This window comes from Canis lupus, chromosome X (assembly GCF_011100685.1).
Source record: "Canis lupus familiaris isolate Mischka breed German Shepherd chromosome X, alternate assembly UU_Cfam_GSD_1.0, whole genome shotgun sequence".
Taxonomy (NCBI): domain Eukaryota; kingdom Metazoa; phylum Chordata; class Mammalia; order Carnivora; family Canidae; genus Canis; species Canis lupus.
This window is the reverse complement of record NC_049260.1, coordinates 52,074,599-52,093,604: the sequence shown is the minus strand read 5'-3', so window position 1 is coordinate 52,093,604 and position 19,006 is coordinate 52,074,599. Positions and strand designations below refer to the sequence as shown.

At 38.8% G+C, this 19,006-nt stretch overlaps 1 pseudogene; it reads right to left on the bottom strand.

The window, feature by feature from the left end:
- Positions 1-989: 989 nt before the first annotated feature.
- LOC100687295 lies at positions 990-3,215 on the bottom strand (annotated as a pseudogene).
- Positions 3,216-19,006: the final 15,791 nt, after the last annotated feature.

Below are 19,006 nucleotides of genomic sequence, written 5' to 3'. Positions count from 1 at the left end.
GATGGGATGTTCTTAATATATCTGTTAAGTCCATCAGTTCCATTATGTCATTCAAAGCCATTGTTTCCTCATTTATTTTCTGTTTTGATGACCTGTTCATTGATTTAAGTGGGGTATTAGCATCCCTTCGTATTATTATATGAGTATCTATTAATTCCTTTATGTTTGTTATTAGCTGTTTTATGTATTTGGATTCTTTCTCTGATGGGTGCAAAAATATTTACAATTCTTATATTTCTTGTTGGATTGTCCCCTTTATTATTATATAGTATTTTTCTTTGTCTTTGTGTTACAGTCTTTATTTTAAATTCTATTTTGTCTGGCATAAGTATTGCTACTCTGGCTTTCTTTTGACATTTATTTGCATGATAGATATTTCTCCATCCCTTCACTTTCAATTTACAGGTGTCTTTAGGTCTAAGATGAATCTCTTATAGGCGACATATAGATGAGTTTTGTTTTTTCATGCATTATATCACCCTATGTCTTTTTGATTGGAGCTTTTAGTTCATTTACATTTAAAATAATTATTGATAGATATGTATTTATTATCATTTTATTTGTTTGGTGGTTGTTTTTGAAGATTTTCTCTCATCCATTCTTGTCTTTGTTTCTTGATTTTCTTGTTTTTCTTGTGATACATATTTGATTTCTTTCTCTTTATTCTTCACATATTTATTAGTGGTTTTGATTTCTGGGTATCATTAGATTTGCATATAACATCTTCTGCACATAGCAGTCTACACTAAGTTCATGGTTAAGTTTGAACACATTCTTTACTCCTCTCCTCCTCACGTTTTAGGTATATGGTGTCATATTTTTTTTATGAACATTTGGAATTTTATGAAAAAAAATCGCAACTATTAACATTGTTATAGTTTGAGGCCCTCTTCGTTCTCCACAATGATACTAGCATGCTCACAAGGGGTTCTCATTGTTTAGTATTAGTTAAGCTACCATTTTTAAAGGAAGGATAAAAACTCAGCACATTACCATTTAACTTGTTTCAATGTTTCTTCACAGATAGTAGAAAATACTAAAGTGCAGACAAGCAATAATCATAATGTTGTGATCAAAATTATATATATGGAATTATAAATCTAAAACATTTTTCTGTTTAAAAAATATAAATCTGGTACTCAATGTAGTTCTGCAGGGATTCTGCATGTAGTCGGGCTTTTCTCTGCTTTCCTGGCATTGCTTGCCTTTATCCATTTTTCCAGGTCCTTCATGCTTTCTTCTTCTTCCTCCTATTTGTTCCATCAAATGTCCAAGGAGCCCACCAGGGCCACCTTGTGTTCCTGCACCAAAGTCACCTCAGTCCATGCCCTGGCCACCATGGAAGCCACCTCTATCTCCACAATGGCCACCTCTGAACATCCCACTGGGGTCACCATAGTCCATGGGGCTACCTCTCTCCTTCCATCATGCCACCAGGGCTACCTCTGCCACAGTCACCACTCGGGGTGGGGTGGGGCAGAAAGAGTGATGGAAGAAAGCTTTTAGGCTTTGGAGACTTACACTGGTTGCATCCTGTTTTCCGGGTAATGTTCTGGTTTCCACACCCTGGATTGGGACACTACCAGTCTCCAGCTCAGTGCTGGATGTTTCTTTCCCCCAGATGGATTCCTTTGGGAACCCTGGGGCCCTCTTGCGGGGAAGCCACCTCTGTCTCCTCTATAGCCTCCCATGTGACCCTGTGGCCTCCCGGATTTGTGGGTTTTCTGGACCTCCACAGCGTGGCAGCAGTATCCTTCTGCCTTCAGGGATGGCATACCAAACTGCTTGCCGTTCATTGGAGGCTTTTTGAGAGCAAGAGAAACCTTGAGTTCACTCCCTTGAAAATATTTCCCATCAATCCACTGCATGGCAGCCTTGGCAGTTGGTGGGTCTTCACAGAACACTTTTCTTGTATCCTTGTCCAAGTAGATATGAATCATGGATTGTCTGGTTTCCTTGAAGGAGTATGCCAGACCATCTAGAGTCACATTGTCACTTAAGCCTTGCACATAACTTGCACTGTTGTGAGAGTCTTCATCGGGATCTATAGATGGGCCTAGATCAAGATCTGGTCCTTCCTCCATGGGTCCACTAGGCTTATTGAAACTACCTTGCTCTCCAGAGCTGTTCTCCCACCATGTCCTCCTCCCTGCCCACCTCTGCTCATGCCTGTACAGTCAAATCCCCCTCTCCTCCTACCCCAGTTATCAGGCTACTCATACTCTAGTTTTCTCCTGATCTGAAAAATCCTCCAGACTCCTACCCATAAACACCCATGCTACTAGGGTGGTCCTGTTGGAATGAACTCTGCTGATCTTAGCTCGTACTCTGTTGCCTATATTGATTTGGAGGCTGGCTCTAAGATCCACTTTGTCAGGAGGTTAACTAGTGGATGACTGCTTCCTATAGCTGCTTTGTTGACCATAGCTACTCTGCTGTCCAGAGCTGCTTGGATGCCTATAGGTGTTCTTCTGAGAGTAACTTCATTGATCATAACTAGTCCATTATCTAGAGGAATAGCTGGTAGGAGGATAAGATGGTGCTGCAGCTGGCTGCATGGGGTAGGTCCCAGGTATCTGGGGATAACTGTAGTTACTTTGTCCATAACCTAGGCTGGGCTGGTTATAACCCCTTGCACTAGATTGAGGTTGACTAGTTTAAACACATTTGTTAACATCCTATGGTCTTGCAAGTATGGTGGCTGTTGGCTCCTACCGATAGGAGATTGGTAAACAGGCTGAGTACCATATACAGTGCCATACATAGTATCATAAGCACCAGTGCCATACCCCTGGACAGGCTGATTATACATCTGGGGGGTCAGTTGGAGAAGTATAACCAGCAGGAGGGTGTCCATAAGAAGTTGCATAGCCAGTCTAGCATAGGTTGCAATGGTTTGAGCCTGGGTATAGCTGACATCAGTGGGATGTCCATAAGTTCCATTAACTTTGCTGCCCATATGCCTGAGTGGTCTGTGCATATCTTTGAATAGACTGGGCGGTGTAAGCACTGTGGCCCAGCTGGGCTGCAGCTTGGCTGTAGGTACTCTAATCCATGGACACATCTTTCCTTCCTTCTTGTTCTCTCAATGTCCTCTCCCTCTTGCTTTTCTTATGGTGTCAAATTTTATGTCCTTTTATATTGTGAGTTCCTTGACTGATTTTATAGAAACATTCATTTTTATTGATTCTGTGCAATCTTCTCACTTTTGGCATCTCCTTTCCACTCAAAGTATCATCTTTATTATTTCTTGCAGGGATGATTTACTGGTCATGAACTCTTTTAGGTTTTGTTTCTCTAGAAAACTCTGTCTCCTAATCTGGATGATAGCTTTTCTGGATAGAATATTCTTGGCTATAGATTTTTCCCATTCACTGCTCTGAATATATCATGCTAGGAGCGGAGAGGAGAGGAGAGTGGAGGAGCGAGAGAGAGGGAGAGGAGAGGAGAGGAGGAGGGAGAGGAGAGGAGAGGCGAGGAGAGGAGAGAGAGGAGAGGAGAGGAGGGAGGAGAGGAGAAGAGAGAGAGAGGAGGGCGATGGAGGAGAGGGAGAGGAGGAGAGGAGAAGGAAGAGGAGAGGAGAGAGAGGAGAGGAGAGAGAGGGGAGGAGGAGGAGAGGAGAGGCGAGGAGAGGAGAGGAGCGGCGAGAGAGGAGAGGAGAGGAAGGAGAGGAGGGAGAGGAAGGAAGGAAGGAAGGAAGAAGGAAGGAAGGGAGGAAGGAGAGGAGGGAGAGGAGGAGAGAGGAAAAGAAAAGCAAAAGAAAAGAGAAGAAAACCCCCTCACCCACTTCAACCCTAACACTCCCTCCCCCCTCATAACCTCCCCACCTCCCTCCCCCGATCTTCCTCTCTCTCCTCCTCCTCTCCTCTCCTCTCCTCTCCTCTCCTCTCCTCTTCCAGTTTCTGTTGAAAAATATCCTGCTTGCACTTGGATTTTCCCTTCTAAATTACTATCAAATTTTATCTTAGTGCTTTTAAATTTTTTTCATTATCACTATATTTTGCCAACTTAATTATATCTTGCTATGGGTCTGTTTTTGTGGATTTTGATGAGAGTTCTCCTGGATCTGGATAATATGTTTCCTTACTCAGATTAAGGAATTTTTTAGTTATTATTTCTTCAAATAAATTTTCTGCCCCATTTTCTTTCTCTTCTTCTGGAGCTCCTATAATGCAAAGGTTATCATGTTTGATTGTGTCACTGAGTTCCCTAAGTCCATTCTTGTTTTTTTAATATATATTTTTCTCTATTTTGTTCACCTTGGTTAGTTTCCATTACTCTGTCCTCTAGTTCACTAATTCATTTCTCTGTTTCTTCCATCCTGCTGTTCATTTTGTCACCTGTGTTTTTCATTTTGTTTGTTGAGCCCTTTATTCTCTGCTATATGTTATTTCTTATCTCTGTGATAAGAGTCTGATTCATGTGTTCCACTTTTTTCTCAAACCCAGTGAGTACTCTTATGATCATTGCTTTAATTCTCCATCAGGCATGTTACTTATATCTGTTTTACTTAGACCTCTGATTGTGGCATTTGGGATACATTTCTCAGTCTCTTCATTTTGTCTGCCTCTCTGTTTCTCTGTGCTAAGAAAGTCAACAATGTCTTCTCTTGAAAGTAGTGACTTTATGAAGAAGAGGTCCTGGAGTGCCATGTATTGCAGTGTCCCCTATTCCCCAGAGCTTGGCACTTCAGTAGAGTATCCTATGTGTGATGCTTATGTCCTGCTGCTGTTTCTGAATCACTTTTCCTTTCAGTGCAGTCATCTCACTGACTCTCTGACTTTTGTGGGCTGTGCTTGCTCTCTGTGGTATTAGTGAGACTGAGGCAGGCCAGTTGTGAGAGGCATGCCCATCAGGGATTTTGGGAGTCAGGCAACCAAGTTAACAAAATTTGTGCTGGGCTACTATTCTTATTCTGTATCACCCAAAGGACTGTGGTGGCTGAGGGCTGTGTGCTTGGGCAACTAGGGGCATGAGGCTGGACACAGAGTGCAGTGATGACAAGGCATGGCTGGGCCAAATGCATGAAGGTGGCTGGGGGTGCACAGCTGTATCCTGTGTGATGGGTTGGTGTGGTGCATGGTGGCAGCCATGCACCCTGCTTCAGGGCAAGTACATGAGTAGCTTTAACAAAATTTGCCCTGAGGTCAGGGCTGAGGCAAGCAGGCTTGGAGTAGGAAAGTCATCAGGAGAATTTGTGGGCATGGCACAATGCTAGCAGTTTAGGTAGCAGGAGTTTGTGCAGCATCACCTCCTGCAGATGGGCCTGTGTTTATGCTGGAGGCAGGGAAGGAAAATGACACCTGCCAGCTCCCTCATTTTCAGAAGAGTCTCCCAACATGCTCCAAAATCAGTATGAACAGATCTGTGTCCTCTTTGTCCCCAGTATTGTGTAAACTCCCATTGTATGTTGCCTCTCCTTGCAGGCTGCTGTCTCTTTAAGGGTGGTGACCCAACTATCACTTGCCTCCTGGTTTGCCCTGTCCTGAGTCAGCTGAATTTCAAAGCTCCAGGCTCCAAGTCCCACTGATATTACAAACTCACAGAATTCAGCCCCTCTGGTTTTTGGAGTCAAACGTTATGGGGATTGGTTTCTCCTGTGTGAGCTTCCTGGTTTGAGTACCTGTTTCTCTGTCTTTTTTGGGTGCACAGATCCCTCCCTCCTGGGGGCAGCCTTTCTCCACCTTTCTGACATTTCTAACCTTTCAATGTAGCTGTTTCTTTTTTAAGTTTTGGAATTTGTTTCTGCCAGTCTTTAGATCATTCTCTATAGACTTTAATGTGGATGATATCTAGTTTTAAGCGTGGGATAGGGTGAGCTCAGGGACCCCCTACTCTGCCATCTTCCCAAGTTCCCCCAGTATAACTTTAAGAAACATTTTGTTTTGAAATAAATTTAAATTTATAGAAGAGTTGCAAAGGTAACATAGTGTTCACATGTGTATATTTCACTTAGCTTCTCCTCATGTTAAAATCTTTTATTACTGTGGTATAATAATCAAAACTAAAAGATTCACATTGGCTCAATACTGCTTACTTAACTAGAAACTTCTTGGACTTCTCTAGTTTCTCTATTAATGTCCTTTTCTATTTCACTATCCAATTCAAGATCCTACATTGCAATTATTCATCACATATCCTTGTTTTTCTCCATCATCACTTCAAAGAACTAGGTGGCCTGGGCTGCCCTCTTGCCACAATGAGCACATGTATGGAAAATTCATCATCTAGTTTCTTTTTGAGCTGAAGACACCTGTATCTGTAGTCTAAAATGTCACAATAAACTACTCAGACATTGAGAACTATGATTTGGGATCTGTTCAAGCAGGGATACCACAAACCCGGAGTACAAGTGCAAGGTCTGTGCACAGTGGGAACCTAATGTTTTTTTTTCCTTTTTCTTTTTTTAAGAGTTTATTTATTTATGAGAGACACACAGAGAGAGGCAGAGACACAGGCAGAAGGAGAAGCAGGCTCCCTGCAAGGAGCCTGATGCCGGACTTGATTCCTGGGATCACTCTTTGAGCCAAAGGAAGAAGCTCAACCACTGAGCCATCCAGGCGTCCCTAATGTTTTGTTTTGTTTTAATAAAAAAGTCCTAAACTATTTTCCAGAGTGGTTGACACATTTTACATTCTCATCAGCAATGTATGAATAATCTGGTTTATCTTCATTCTCATCAGCACTTTGTGTCACAACTATTTTATTTTAACTATTCTGAGTAAGGGTATGGTGATATTCTGTTGTGGTCTGTTTCCCTTCTGGCTAAAGATGTTGAACATTTTTTCCTGTTCTTATCTACCATCTGTATACCCTCTTCTGTAATATGACTGCTCCTATCTTTTTCCTATTTTTTAAATTGTATTGTTCAAGTTTTTTTTTTACTGTTGAATTTCGAGAGTTGACTGTATATTCAATATACTAGTCCTTTTATGGATATGTGGTTTGCCATTTTTTATGTCTCTTTGTAGCTTATTTTTAAGCATGGGCCTTCACAGAACAAAGTTTAAAATTTTTGATGTGGTCCATAAATTGTTTTTCCATTATGGACTGTGCTATTAGATATACATGGCATTATCTATGTTGTTTAATTTGAAGTGAGCTTCCTTTATTTTTTTAAGATTTTATTTAAATTTCAGTTAGTTAACATATGGTGTAATACTAATTTCAGGCATACAGTTTAGTGACTCAACACTTCCATACAACACCCAGTGCTCATCATAAGTCTGCTCCTTAATCCTCCTAAATCCTATTTAACCATCACTCCAATCACCTCATCTCTGGTAACCATCAATTTGTTCTCTATAATTAGGACTCTGTTTCTTGGTTTGCCTCTTTTTCTCTTTTCCTTATGATCATTTATTTTGTTTCTTAAATTCCACATATAAGTGAAATCATATAGTATTTGTCTTTCTCTGATTGACTTATTTCACTTAGCATACTTTCTATCTCCATCTATATAATTGCAAATGGCAAAATTTCATTCGTTTTTATGGCTGAGTAATATTGTTATATATATATATATGTATATATATGTGTGTGTGTGTGTATATATATATATATATATATATATATATATATAATCAACTTCTTTATCCATTCATCAGTCAATGGACTTTGGGTTGTTTCCAAAATTTGCCTATTGTTGATAATATTGCTATAAATATTGAGGTGCATGATCCATTTGAATCAGTATTTTAGTATCCTTTGGGTAAATACCTAGTATTAACAAGTGCTGGCTCCTAGGGTAGTTCTATTTTTAACTTTTTAAAGGAACCATCATACTGTTTTCCAGAATGGCTGCACAACTTTCCATTCCCACCCACAGTGCAAGAGGGTTCCCCCTTCTCCATATCCTTGCCAACACCTATGGTTTCTAGTGTTGTTGATTTTAGCCATTTTGACAGGTGTGATGTGATATCTCATTGTAGATTTGATTTGTATTTCCCAGATGATGAGTGAACAGAATATAGTTAGATCATGCTTTTCTATCCACCCTACCAGTCTCCATTTTTTACTTGATGTACTCAGATGATTTACATTTAAGGTTATCATTGTTATGTTAGCCTTGTCTGCCAGATTTTTCTTTGTTTTCTCTTTTTCTTTTCTTATTCTGAGTTACTTTAACATTTTTAAAGATTCCATAGTCACTTATTGATAATATTTTTAGTGTTTTGCTTTGTATAGTTTTTAAAATGATTGTTCTGAGTATTAAAATATACATGACTTATCATAGTATGCTTAGTCAAGTTGTTGGAAAACTTTACTTCCCTTGAGGTCATTTTACCCTACCCATTTTAAATATAATTATTTTGATTATAAGATGACATTATGAATTTTATTTTAATCATAACAAATGATTTAGAAAACTTATAAGGGCAAATGTAGACTCTTGTACTTTCCCATATTTTTGCTCTTTCCATTGTTCTTCCTTCTTTTGGTTCCAAGATTCCTTCTTTTATAATGTCTTTGTTTTTTTGTTTAAAGAATTTCTTTTAACACTTCTTTAGAGGTAGATGTGCTAGAGACAAGTTCTTTTAGGTTTCCTTCATTTCAGAATATCTTTATTTCTTCTTCATTTCTGAAGCAAAGTTTTCTTGGATATTGAATTCACAGTTGTCAGTTCTTTTCTTGTAGTACTTGAAAAATTTTGTGCCATTTTCTTTTGACTTTCATAGTTTTTGATAAGAAAGCTACTGTCATTCAATAATGTTCCTTTATAGGTATTGTATCTTTTCTGTTTGGTTGCTTTCACTTCTTTTTGTCTTTACTTTTCAGAGATTTAATTACAGTATGTCTAGGTCTGAATATCTTTGAGTTTATTCTGCTTTGAATTTGCTTAGTTTTTTTTGAATCTGTAGGCCTATTTATCAAATTTGTGTATTTTTCAGCAATTATTTCTCCAAACACTCCTTAAGCCCCACACTTTCTCCTTTCCTTCCAAGGCTCTGTTGACACAAATGCTGGATACTTTGTTATTGCCCCACAGGTTTTTGAGGATCTTTTTAGTCTATTATTTTCTCCATAGTTTTGACTGTATATATTCTATTGTTCTGTTTTCAAGTTCATTGATTCTATTTTGTCTTGTATCCACTACACTGTTGGGCACATGTAGTGACTTTATTTAAAAAATCTCAATTACTGTATATTTTTGTTCTATAATTTACAACTGGTTATTTTTAAACTCCTATTTGTTTGTTGATATTTTCCAATTTCTACTTTGTTTCAAAATAATTTGTAATTGTTTGTTGAAGCATTTTATGATGGCTGATATAAAAGCCTTTTAAAGTCATTCCAGGGGATCCCCGGGTGGCGCAGCGGTTTAGCGCCTGCCTTTGGCCCAGGGCATGATCCTGGAGACCCAGGATCGAATCCCACGTCGGGCTCCCGGTGCATGGAGACTGCTTCTCCCTCTGCCTGTGTCTCTGCCTCTCTCTCTCTCTCTCTCTGTGTGACTATCATAAAAAAAAAATGTAAAAAAAAATAAAAAAGTCATTCCAACATCGGATCTTCTTAGTGTTGGTATCAGTTGATTATCTTATGTTATTTGAGTCATAATTTTTCTGCTTCTTTTTATAATGAGTAATTTTTTTCTTGCATCCAGGACATTTTGGTTACTATATTAAGACACTGGGTCCTATGTATATCTTGTAGTTTAGCAGAAAGTCACCCTGTTCAAGTATAGTATATAAATCCTGGTCTACTTTTGTGGGCTGTGGTCCAATGACATTCTAATTTTCTGAGCCTTTATAGTGGTATTCTGGACTGTTTGGTTAATCTCATAATCTCATAGTTGTGAAGCTTCTACTTGTTCCTGATGATGCTGTTTGATAATGTAGAAAGAGTTTCAATAATTTTATGTGTATAAGTGTGGGGAAAGACTCTCCTTACTTTGGGAACAAAGAATACTTTCTAGGCTAGGCATTTACTATAGTGGTTACCTATTGACTTTGGGTGACAGAGAACTTTTCTTGAGTAGGGGGCCACTATTTTTTGTATGAGCTCCCTTGCAGATGACACCACACACACACTTAGCACTCATGTCTCTAGGTACATGAGAGAAGCCAGATATGGGTGGAAAAGACAATTTCCCTGGCTAAGATAGATTTTTTTTTTGCCATTATACACTGTGCCCCTAGTCTTGTGTCTCTAGGTGGAGAAGGGCAAGTCAGGACCTGCAGTAAAGGAGAATGCTTCCTGGGTTGGCATTTGTGAAAGGATCACCCCTACTCTTATATACCCTCTCCAGGTGTTCTTTGTGTGAAGGAGGAGTCTTCATGTATTTTGGGGAAGGAGAGGAGTATCTCAGACCCAGCAGGTAGAAAGAACACTTCTATTTTGTTAGTACGGCTTCTGATTGATTTCTTTTTCCTGGTATAATAGGCAAGAATCCCTTTAGCTACGGGGGAAAGATATGCCTACCTGAACCACTTTCTATTACTAGGTTTGGGGTAGATAAATGCCAGGCCTAGGTTACCTTCTACTGTGTAGGAAATAGTAAGAAATCTTGTCGATGTATTTTCCTCTGGTACTGAGGTTTCTAATGAGTTCTCCTTCCTCTTTCCACATTTTAGCATTCTCTTTTTATTGTCTCTTAAGTTATTTCCAGGATTTATAGTTGTAATCAGTGGGAAAGGGAATGGAGAGAAGTTTATGCCATCATCTTTCCTGGATCAGAAGTATCAATTCTATGAGTTTTGGTAATTACATAGACCAGGGTGTCTACTATCACAATTCCATACAGAACAATTCCATCATTCTAAAAATCCTCTTGTGTTGCACCTTTGAAGTCAACTTCTTCTTCTACTCCTAACCTCTGACAACCACTGATATGTTTTCCATTTCTATAATTTTACCTTTTCCAGAATGTTATATAAAGGATTCTTCCAATAAGTAGCCTTTTGGATATGATGTTTTTCACTTAACAAAATGCATTTAATATTCACTAACCTTTGGATAGTATTCCATTATATGGGTGTACCACAGTTTATTTCTACATTTCAGATTAATTGTGTTGTTGTTGGAATTTTTGTGGCCAGTTCTTGGGAATGACATATGCCTTGCATCTTTATGAAGCTTTCAAAGTCATGATGTAGATATTGCTTCACTACTTTGTGTCCTTCAGATAGGCAAAACTCCCTTCAAATCCATATGCAGGGCAGACAGTATTAGCTTCACATTACAATTGGGAAAGTTGTGCCCAAAAGATTAAATAACCTCCCCATAATAACCCAGAAAAGTAGTGGTAGAGCCAGGATTTAAGCCCTCAATTTTCTGATTCCCAGACCATTCCTGGGAAGCATGCAGGGAAGAAAGAATATGACTAAAAGATTGGAAAATAGGACCTTAAGAAGACTAAGCAGAAGAAAGAGCTTCAATAAGATTTTGGAAAATCTCTTTAATCATATACAGGGTTCACAACTGAGATTAAAAGAAGATTGGAGATTCTTCAAGCAGTAGAAGAGTCCTCAATTAGACCTCAGGGGTAAAATAGAAGTCCTACACTTATTTTGCCTATTAAAGGAGCTTAGAGAAAAGCAAGGATATATTATAGAAAGTCATCTCTCCAGGCTTCAGAAAAGGGGCTAGATGAGTCCTAAGGATCTCCCTATACTTATATGCTACAGGATCTCTGGTTTACTGAGAAGGTTCTGAAAGAGAAATGAATGCTTCTGCTGAGCCACAACTGTATGTAAAATCATTGGGGTCTAGAATGTCAGGGCTAGAAGAGACATTAAAGTTATAGTCCAACCTATAATGAAGAAACTGAGATCAAGTGAAGGGAAATAACTTACACAAGGTTAAGTAGGGGCAATTGGAAGCAAGATATCCTATTTCTAAAATATTATATTGATTTGTGCTGATTCTCATCATCTGGAGATGCATCCAATTGTTAATCACTTTTTTATTTTTTCAAAATATTTTAATTCAAATTGCATAAATTATTTGAGTAGATAGTAAATTTAAAGTATTCAAAGACAAAAGTGGAAAAAGGTGTAAAAATGTACACTTAAAGTCCCCTTTCTTGTTTTTTTCCCAGACATCTAGTGTTTTTTTTCCCGTAGTAGAACCTATGTTACCAATATTGTAATTTTCCAGAGATCCTTAATGTACACCTGGGGAAATATGTGTATTTACTACCACCACTTTATGCACAGATATTCAACCATTGTCTATGCTGCTCTGCACATTGCTTTGTCTTCTCCCTTCCAAAGGCTACCCCATAAGTCCCTAGATAGTATCCTCATTATTTTTTAAAGCTGTTTAAAATTTCATTATGCAGATAGATCACATTTAAATCTTTAAATGTTTCCAATTGGCGGGGATGGTTTTTCAACATTTTCTCATTTATACTGCACTGGACATTTCATCACTTCACATACATATGAGCATGCCTTTGGAGTAGATTCCTACAGGCAGGGTTTTTTTGTATATTTTTTTATTGGAGTTTGATTTGCCAAAATATAGCATAACACCCAGTGCTCATCAGGTCATGTGCCCCCCTCAGTGCACATCACCCAGGCCCCCCCATCCCCCTGCCCACCTCCCTTTCCACTACCCCTTGATCGTTTCCCAGAGTTAGATGTCTCTCATGTTCTGTCACCTTCTGTGATATTTCCCACTCATTTTCTTTCCTTTCTCCTTTATTCCCTTTTATTATTTTTTTATATTCCCCAAATGTATGAGACCATATAATGTTTGTCCTTCTCTGACTTAGTTCACTCAGCATAATACCCTCCAGTTCCTTCCTCCTGAAAGCAACTGGTGGGTATTTGTCATTTCTAATGGCTGAAAAGTATTCCATTGTGTGTGTGTGTGTCTCTGTGTGTGTGTGTGTGTATATATATATACACCACATCTTCTTTATCCATTCATCTTTCAGTGGACACCAAGGCTCCTTCCACAGTTTGGCTCCTGTGGACATTGCTGCCATAAACATTGGGGTGCAGGTGTCCTGCCATTTCATTGCATCTTTGGGGTAAATCACCACTAGTGCAATTGCTGGGTCATAGGGTACCTTTATTTTTAACTCTTTGAAGAACCTCCACACAGTTTTCCAGAGTGGCTGTACCAGTTCATATTCCCACCAACAGTGCAAGAGGGTTCCCCATTCTCCACATCCTCTCCAACATTTGTTGTTTCCTGGCTTGTTAATTTTCACCATTCTCACTGATGTGAGGTGGTATCTCATTGCAGTTTTGATTTGTATTTCCCTGATGGCAAGTGTTGCAGAGCATTTTCTCATGTGCTTGTTGGCCATGTCTATGGCTTCTTTGGTGAAATTCCTGTTCATGTTTCATGAACAGAAACCCATTTCATGATTGGAAAGCCCATTTTATGATTGGACTCTTTGGTTCTTTGCTGTTGAGTTTAATAAGTTCTTTATAGAACTTGGATACTAGCCCTTTATCTGATAGATCATTTGCAAATATCTTCTCGAATTCTGTAGGTTGTCTTTTAGTTTTGTTGACTGTTTCTTTTGCTGTGCAGAAGCTTTTTATCTTGATGATGTCCCAATAATTCATTTTTGCTTTGTTTCCCTTGCCTTCATAGATGCATCTTGTAAGAAGTTGCTGTGGCCAAGTTCAAAAAGGGTGTTGCCTGTGTTCTCCTCTAGGATTTTGATGGATTCTTGTCTCACACTTAGATCTTTCATCCATTTTGAGTTTATCTTTGTGTATGGTGTAAGAGAATGGTCTAGTTTCACTCTTCTGCATGTGGATGTCCAATTTTCCCAGCACCATTTACTGAAAAGACTGTCCATTTACCAGTGGATAGTCTTTCCTGCTTTGTCAAATATCTGTTGACCATAGAGTTGAGGGCCAATCTCTTGGTTCTCTATTCTGTTCGATTGATCTATGTGTCTGTTTTTTTTTAATTTTTTTATTTATTTACTTATGATAGTCACAGAGAGAGAGAGAGAGGCAGAGACACAGGCAGAGGGAGAAGCAGGCTCCATGCATCGGGAGCCTGATATGGGATTCGATCCCGGGTCTCCAGGATCGCGCCCTGGGCCAAAGGCAGGCGCCAAACCGCTGCGCCACCCAGGGATCCCTATGTGTCTGTTTTTATGCCAGTATACACTATCTTGATGACCACAGATTTGCAGTACAACGTAAAATCTGGCATTGTGATGTCCCCAGCTTTGGTTTTCTTTTTTAATATTGCCCTGGCTATTTGGGGTCTTTTCTGTTTCCACACAGACCTTTGTTCTAACTCTATGAAGAAAGTCCATATTATTTTGATAGGGATTGCGTTAAATGTGTAAATTGCCCTGGGTAGCATTGATATTTTCACAATATTATTTCTTCCAATCCATTAGCATGGATTATTTTTCCAAACCTTTGTGTCTTCCTCAATTACTTTCGGAAGTGTTGTGTAGTTTTTAGGGTATAGATCCTTTACCTCTTTGGTTAGGTTTATTCCTAGGTATCTTACACTTTTGAGTGCAATTGTAAGTGGGATTGACTCCTTAATTTCTCTTTCTTCAGTCTCATTGTTAGTGTATAGAAATGCCACTGATTTCTGGGCATTGATTTTGTATCTTGCCACACTGTCGAATTGCTGTATGAGTTCTAGCAACCTTGGGGTGGAATCTTTTGGGATTTCTCTGTACAGTCATCAGCAAAGAGGGAGAGTTTGACTTCTTCTTTGCCAATTTGAATGCCTTTTATTTCTTTCTGTTGCCTGATTGCTGAGGATAAGACTTCTAGTACTATGCTGAGTAGTAGTGGTGAGAGTGGACATCCCTGTCATGTTCATGATCTTAGGGGAAAGGCCCCCAGTGTTTCCCCATTGAGAATGATATTTGCTGTGGTGTTTTCATAGATGGCTTTTAAGATGCTGAGGAAAGTTCCCTCTATCTCTACACTCTGAATGGTTTTGATCAGGAATGGGTGCTGCATTTTGTCAAATGCTTTCTCTGCTTCTATTGAGAGGATCATAGGGTTCTTGTTTTTTCTCTTGTTGATATGATCTATCACATTGATTGTTTTATGTTTGAACCAGCCTTGCATCCCGGGGATAAATCCTACTTGGTCATAGTGAATAATCTTCTTAATGTACTCTTGGATCCTATAGGCTAGTATCTTGTTTGGAATTGTTGCATCTGTATTTATCAGGATATTGGTCTATAATTCTCCTTTTTGGTAGGGTCTTTGTCTGGTTTTGGAATTAAGATGATGCTGGCCTCATAAAATGAGTTTGGAACTATTGCATCCCTTTCTATCTTACAGAACAGCTTCAGTAGAATAGGTATTGTTTCTTCTTTAAACATTTGATAGAATTCCCCAGGGAAGCCATCTGGCCCTGGACTTTTGTGTCTTGGGAGGTTTTTAATGACTGTTTCAATTTCCTCCCTGATTATTGGCCTGTTAGGTTTTCTATTTCTTCCTGTTCCAGTTTTGGTAGTTTGTGGTGTTCAAGAAATGCATCCATTTCTTCTAGATTGCCTAATTTATTGGCGTATAGCTGCTCATAATATGTTTTTAAAATTGTTTGTATTTCCTTGGTATTGGTTGTGATCTCTCCTTTTTTATTCATGATTTTATTAATTTGAGTCTTTTCTCCTTTCTTTATAATAAACCAGTAGGCAGGCTACTGGTTTATCTATCTTATTAATTCTTTCAAAGAATCAACTCCTGGTTTTGTTAATCTGCTCCACAATTCTTCTGGTCCCTATTTCATTGATCTCTGCTTCAATATTTATGAACTCTCTTCTGCTGGGTGTAGGTTTTATTTGCTGTTTTTTTCTCCAGTTCCTTTAGGTGCAAGGGTAGCTTGTGTACTTGAGTTTTTTTTCCAATTTTTAAGGGATACTTGTATTGCTGTGTATTTCCCTTTCAGGACTGCTTTTGCTGTATCCCAAAGATTTTGAACATTGTATCTTCATTTTCCTTAGTGTTCATGAATCTTTTTAATTCTTCTCAATTTCCTGGTTGACCATTTCATCTTTTAGCAGGATGCTCTCTAAGCTCCACATGTTTGAGTTTCTTCCAAATTTCTTCTTCTGATTGAGTTCACGTTTCAAAACATTATGGTTTGAAAATATGCTGGGGACAATTCTAATCTTTTGGTATTGGTAAGACCTGATTTGTGACCCAGCGTGTGGTTGATTCTGGAGAAAGTTCCACGTGCACTTGAGAAGAATGTATATTCAGTTGTGTTTGGATGTAAAGTTTTGTAATTATCTGTGAAATCCATCTGGTCTAGTGTATCATTTAAATCCCTTGTGTCTTTTTTTTAAAGATTTAATTTATTTATTCATGAGAGACAGAGAGAGAGAGAGAGAGAGAGAGAGAGAAGCAGAGACTTAGGTAGAGGGAGAAGCAGGCTTCATGCAGGGAAGTTGACATGAGACTTGATCCTGGGTCTCCAGCATCAGGCCTTGGGATGAAGGCAGCGCTAAACCGCTGAGCCACCTGGGCTGCCCGAATCCCTTGTTTCTTTGGTGATGTTGTGCTTTAACTATCTGTCATTTGCAGGAAGTGCCTAGTTGAAGTCTCCTACTATTAGTGTATTATTATAGAAGTATGTCTTTACTTTGGTTATTGAATGATATACCTGGCAGCTCCCACATTAGGGGCATAAATATTCACGATTGTGACGTCTTCTTGTTGAATAGACACTTTAAATCTGATATACTGTCCATCTTCATCTCTTACTACAGTCTGTGGGATAAACATTAATTCATGTGATATAAGGATTGCTACCCCAGCTTTCATTTGAAGATGATTTGAATGATAAATGGTTCTCCAACCTTTCTTTTTTCAGGCTGGAGGTGTCCTTAGGGCTAAAATGAGTCTCTTTAGGCAGCAAATAGATGGGCCTTGGTTATTCATCCAGTCTGAAATACTGTGTCTTTTAATGGGATCATTTAGCTCATTCACATTCAGAGTAACTATTGAAATACATGAATTTAGTGTCATTGTAATACCTATTCAGTTCCTGTTTTTGTGGATTAGTTCTTTTGTCTTCATCTTTCTTTTGCATGATCCCCCTTAATATTTCTTGCAGAGCTGGTTTGGTGGTCACATATTCTTTCAGTTTCTGCCTATCATGGAAGCTATCTCTCCTATTCTGAATGATAGCATTTTCGATAAAGTATTCTTGGCTGCATGTTCTTCTCATTTAGTACCCTGAATATATCCTGCCAGCCCTTTCTGGCCTGCCAGCTCTCTGTGGAGAGGTCTGCTGTTAATCTGATATTTCTCCCCATATAAGTTAAGAATCTCTTGTCTTTCACTGCTTCAAGGATTTTCTATTTATTTTTGGAATTTGCAAATTTCACAATAAAATGTCGAGGTGTTGAACGGTCTTTATTGATTTTGGCGGGGGGGAACCTCTCTATCTCCTGGATCTCAATACCTGTTTCCCTCCCCAAATTAGGGATGTTTTTAGATATGATTTTTCTCAAATATGCTTTCTGGCCCTCTGGCCCTCTCTACGTTTTCTGGAACCCCAATTATATGTAGATTCTTCCTTCTCAGGCTATCATTTATTTCCCTTAACCTTTCCTTATGGTCTTTTAATTGTTTGTCTCTTTTTTCCTCAGCTTCCTTCCTTGCCATCAACTTGTCTTCTATGTCACTCACTCTTTCTTCTACCTCATTAACCCTCGTTAGGACCTCCAGTTTGGATTGCATCTCATTTAATTGCTTTTTAATTTCGGCCTGATTAGATCTAAATTCTGCAGTCATGACGTCTCTTGAATCCTTTATGCTTTTTTCCCAGAGCCACCAGTAGCTTTACAATTGTGCTTCTGAATTGGCTTTTTGACATTGAATTGTAATCCAAATTCTGTAACTCTGTGGCAGAGAGTACTGTTTCTGTTTGTTTTGTGGTTAATTCTTCCTTCTAGTTTTTTTGCTCAGTGCAGAGTGGCTGCATGAGTAGGGTGAGTGAAGAATATCAACGACGACCTAAGTAAATTTCACCCTAGATGATTCTGACAAGGTAGAGATCAGAAAATGAAAACAAAGATCAGAACAAAATCAAACAAAAGGACCCTAAAGTGAAAAACAATTTTAAGACAAAGTAGCAAAAAATAAAAGGCCAAGAATCCCAAAGAAGATGAATAAAAAGAAAAAAAGTAAAAAAGAAGAGAAAAAGCCAAAATAAAGAGAAGGAAAAAGTTGGGGGTGACTGGGAAATGTTGGCGGTGAAGAAGCTGTAGTGGAGGGAGAATGTAGTCAACCTGAGGCATGCTAGAGGGTGATCCTCTTTGTTCTGAGTGTAGTAAGTTCTGTACATTAGAAGATACTGAGTTTCAAATTTATGTGAACCAGCAATACTTGTAGAAAGCCCCAATATTGACCATGAAATCATAAACGAGATGAAAGAGGGGGGTAGAATGGGAATGAAGAGAGAATATAATCTCACAGAATCAACCAGCACGGTATTCCACTTGGTTCTGGGTGCATGCTGTTCATATTTTAGAAGGTATTAACTTCTGTCATTGTAGAACAAAACAAAAAACACAAAAGAAATAACATATCTCATATATCTCATGTATCTCCCAAAATTAAACTGAGTACTAGAATTAGAAAATACATCTAAGAGATGTAATTGTATAAATATGAAAGTAAAAAGAAAGAGACTTAAAAATGAAGAGGTGGTAAAATATTGTAGATAAGGTGGGAAAATAGAAAAATATTGGAAATTTTTAGTCTGATATAAAAACAAGTACTGGAAAAAGGGGGAAAAAGGGGGTTCCCTCTAATTCTGTATACTATAAATGCCTTGACTTCCCCTGGAGCTTTCCAGAGTTGCTTGTTCAAGAACTTGCTCTTGCCCTGTTCTTCAAGCTTTACTTTTGGGGGAGCAGTCTGCTGTGCTGATTCTCACATGTGTATGCCTGGGTGGAAATGCCTGCCCCTTGCTGGGTCCTAGGCTCAGTTTGAGCTTCTTCCTGTGAGGTCTTTGTTCCCTGGGGGCCCTGCCTCTCCCTGCTAGAAGGTGAAAAATGGAGGAAAAACAACAATGGATGTGGTCAGATTTCCAGCTC